Genomic DNA, 4,556 nt, shown 5'->3' on the forward strand with positions numbered 1-4,556 from the left:
GACATTTAGGCTCCTTCCATGTTTTGGCTATTGTTGACATTGCTGCTATGAACATTGGGGTACATGTGCTCCAATGCATCAACACTTCTGTATCCCTTGGGTAAATCCCTAGCAGTGCTATTGCTGGGTCATAAGGGAGTTCTATGGATAGTTTTTTGAGAAACCTCCACACTGTTTTCCAGAGCAGCTGCACCAATTTACATTGCCACCAACAGTGTAGGAGGGTGCCCATCTCTCCACACCCTTGCCAGCATCTATAGTCTCTTGATTTATTCATTTTAAGCACTCTGCCTGGCGTGAGGTGGTATCTCAGTGTGGTTTTGATTTGTGTTTCCCTGATGAGAATGATGTTGAGCATCATTTCATGTGCCTGTAGGCCATCTGGATGTCTTCTTTGGAGAAGTGTCTGTTTATGTCTTCTGCTCATTTCTTCACTAGGATTTTTTTCGGGTGTGGAGTTTGGTGAGTTCCTTGTATATTTTAGATACTAGCCCTTTATCTGATATGCCATTTGCAACTATCTTTTCTCATTCCGTCAGTTGCCTATTAGTTTTCTTGATTGTTTTCTTTGCGGTGCAAAAGCTCTTTATCTTGATGAGGTTCCAAGAGTTCAGTTTTGCTTTCATTTCCCTTGCCTTTGGGGATGTATCGAGTAGGAAATTGCTGCATAAACCACATCTTCTTTATCCATCCATCAGTTGATGGATATTTGGACTCTTCCCATAATTTGGCTATTGTTGATAGTGCTGCTGTAAACATTCGGGTGCATGTGCCCCTTCAGAACAGCTCTTCTGTATCTTTTGGATAAATACTTAGTATTGCAATTGCTGGGTCGTAGGGTAGTTCTATTTTTAATTTTTTGAGGGAACTCCACACTGTTAATCTTTTCTACTTGTTATCTCTTCTTTGTTTCATTTATGTGAACAGATAATTGTTATCTCCTTTCTTTTGCTAATTTTGGACTAGTTTTTCTTGTTTTTCTCTTTCTTTGGAGTATAGGTGAGATTGCTTTTGAGAACTTCTTTATATATTAAGATATGGGAACTTTTTACTATAAACTTCTCTCTTAACACTGTTTTTGCAGCATCTCCAAAGCTTTAGTGTTTGTGTTTCCATTTGTTTTAAGACATTTTGTTTCCTTTTGGTTTTATTGTTGGCCCATTGGTTATTCAGGAATATGCTGCTGAATTTCCACATATTTGTTAATATTCCAGTTTTCCTTCTGTTACTGATTTCCAGTTTCATACCACTGTGGTCAGGAAAGATACTTTGTATGATTTCAATCCTTTTTTTTAAGCTTTAAAAAAAATTTTAATGTTTACTTATTTTTGAGAAGGCAGAGCATAAGCAGAGGAGAGAGAGAGAAAGAGAGACAGACAGAGACAGAATCCAAAGCAGACCCAGGTTGTCAGCACATAGCTCATCATGAGGTTCAAACACACAAATTATGAAATCATGACCTAAGGTAAAGTTGGATGCTTAACTGACTGAACCACTCAGGTGCCCCATAAAATTTTTTTAATGTTTATTTATTTTTGAGAGTGATTTCAATCTTTTAAAAATAGGGTCATATTTGTTGAGAGTTCTGATCATGAATGAGTATCCATGTTTTGTGCTCTAACATATGACCTATTTTGGAGAATGTTGCATGTGTGCTTCAGAAGAATGTGTATCCTGTTGCTATTGAATGGAATGTTCTGTATATATTCCAAAGTGAAGTTTAAGTCCAATGTTTTCTTATTGATTTTCTGTCTGAATGATCTATCCATTGTCAAAAGTGCTATATTAAAGTCCCATTTTATTATTGTATTTTTGTCTATTACTTCCTTCACTCTGTTAATATTTGTTTAATATTTAAGAACTCTGATGTTGGGTGTGTTTGTATTTACAATAGTTTTGTCCTCTTGATGAATTGACCTCTTTATCATTATATAGTGATCTTCATTGTCTCTTGTTACAGTTTTTGACTTAATCAATTTTGTGTGATACAGGTATAGCTTCCCTGTTCTTGTTAGTTTTCCATTTGTGTTGAATATCTTTCCCCATCCCTTTGTTTTGAAATTCTGTGTGTCTTTGAAGCTGAAGTGAGTGGGATCTGTTTCTATATTCATAAAGCCACTTTGTGCCTCTTGACCAGAATATTTAATCTGTTTACATCTACATTAATTACTGATAGGTGTGGAATTGCTACTGACACCTTATTGTTTTCTGGATGTTTTTAGTTCCTTTGTTCTCTTCTGCCTTGCTTGCTGCCTTCTTTTGTGAATTAATTATTTTCTACATAGTAAACTTTGATTTCTTTTTTCTATTTGTATTTACTACAGATTTTTATTTTGTGGTTACTGTGAGACTTACTTGAAACATTTTATAGACATTACTGTATATGGAAGCACACAGCTTCAATCACATGCAAAAGCCCTCCCCTTTTACTTTTCCACATTTTATGTTTCTGATGCCATAATATACATTTAATATATTTATGAACAAATTATTATAGTTATAACTATTTTTAATATATTTGTCTTTTAACTCTTACACTAGATTTAAGTACTTCACACACTACCACATTACAGTATTAGAGTGTTCTGAATCTGACAATACAGTATATACTTTACTACTGGGTTTTATAATTTCATGTGTCAAAGTTATAGTAGTATCTTTTATTTCAGCTGGAATAATTCCTTCTACCTTTCCTTTTAAGGCAAATCTAGTGGGACTGAATTCCCTCAGTTTTCATTGGTGAGGTGAAGTCTTTATCTTACTGTTACTTCTGAGGTACAGTTTTGCTGGAGAAAGTATTCTTGGTTAACAGCTTTTCCTTTCAGTGCATTGCATATACCATCCACTCTCTCCTGGCCTGTGAGATCTTTGCTGAGAAATATGCTGATCTCATGGAGGTTCGTTGTATGAGATAACTTTTTTCTCCTAGTGTTTTTGTTTTTACTATTTATTTATTTGAGAGAGAGAGAGAGAGAGAGAGAGAGAGAGAGCGAGCATGAGCAGGGAAGGGTCAGAGAGAGAGAGAGAGAGAGAGAGAATCCAAAGACAGGCTCCAGGCTCTGAGCTGTCAGCACAGAGCCCGACGCGGGGCTCGAACCCATTAACCGTGAGATCATGACCTGAGCCGAAGCCAGAAGCTCAACTGACTGAGCCACCCAGGCACTCCCTCCTAGTGTTTTTAAGATTCATCTTTGATTTCACACAGTTTTATTATATAATGCTTCTTGTTGAATATTGTTTCAGTTTGAAATTTTGTGGTGACTATTAGCTTTGTGAACTTTAATGTCCAATCTCTTTCTAGGTTTGGGAAGTTTCAGCCATTATTTTTTATTTATTTCTTTTAATGTTCATTTATTTTTTAGAGAGAATGGGTAGGAGAAGGACAGAGAGAGAGGGAGACACAGAATACAAAGCAGGCTCCAGGCTTTGAGTTGTCAGCACAGAGTCTGATGTGAAGCTCAAACCCATGAACTGTGAGATCATGACCTGAGCCAAAATTGGATGCTTAACTGACTGCATCAACCATTATTTTTTAGAATAATCTTTCTATGCTTTTCTCCTCTTCTCCTTCTGGGACTCCAGTGATGTGATGTGTAGATTAATAGTATACCCGAAATCCTGTGAGGACTTTATTCATTCCTTTGTATTATATTTTCCTTTTGCTTTTCTGTCTCAATGATTTTAAATAATCTATCTTCAGGCTCATTGGCTCTTCCTTCTCCTCAATCTAGTTGGCTGTTGCATCCTTCAGTCATTGTATTCTACTGCTTTTAAATTCCGATTCATTAATTTTTTATATTTCTATCTTTTGTCAAACTTCTAATTTTGTCCTCTTATTGCTTTCCTGATTCCATTAATTTTTAAAATTACTTTATTTTTAAGTAATCTCCACACCCAACATGGGGCTTGAACTTCCAACTCTGAGATTAAGAGTCACACACTTCACTGAGCCAGCCAGATGGCCCATAATTCCACTAAATTTTATCCAATGTCTATATATGTCTAGGAATCTTAATTTGGGGGGAAATTCTTTTGAAAACTTTTTTGAAAAATTTAAATATTTCTGTCTGGTAATTTCTGTATCTCTACTATGTCCCTTTGATGGAATCCTATTTTCCTGATTCTCATTGATCCTTGTAATTCTGCTTAGTTGTCTGCACATTTTAAGAGGGAATTGCCTCTTTCAGACTTTACTGACTGACTTTGCACCTGAGGATGGGGGCATGCCAGAGCACACCGTGACCTTCTATCTAGTGGTGTTCAGCATCAAGTGCAAAGATATGTGGCTTCTCCAGGTCCAGAGGGCATGGTGACTTGTTGGCTCAGGCCACTGGGGTCCACAGCACCAGCAACTGCATGGTCCTTGAAGAATACTACAGCTGATCTGTGGAGGTCACAAGGGTTAGTGGTGTCCTCAACAGCATCTCCAGGCTTAGTGGCAGGGGACCAGGGCAGACAGTGGTGGTGACTGGAGCCAGTGGTATGCCACACTGGATCAGAAGAACATCTGGAAGTGCTTATGTAATAGCAAAGGCTGGTTTCACACACACATATGG

Source organism: Suricata suricatta, chromosome 4 (assembly GCF_006229205.1).
Source record: "Suricata suricatta isolate VVHF042 chromosome 4, meerkat_22Aug2017_6uvM2_HiC, whole genome shotgun sequence".
Classification (NCBI taxonomy): Eukaryota; Metazoa; Chordata; class Mammalia; order Carnivora; family Herpestidae; genus Suricata; species Suricata suricatta.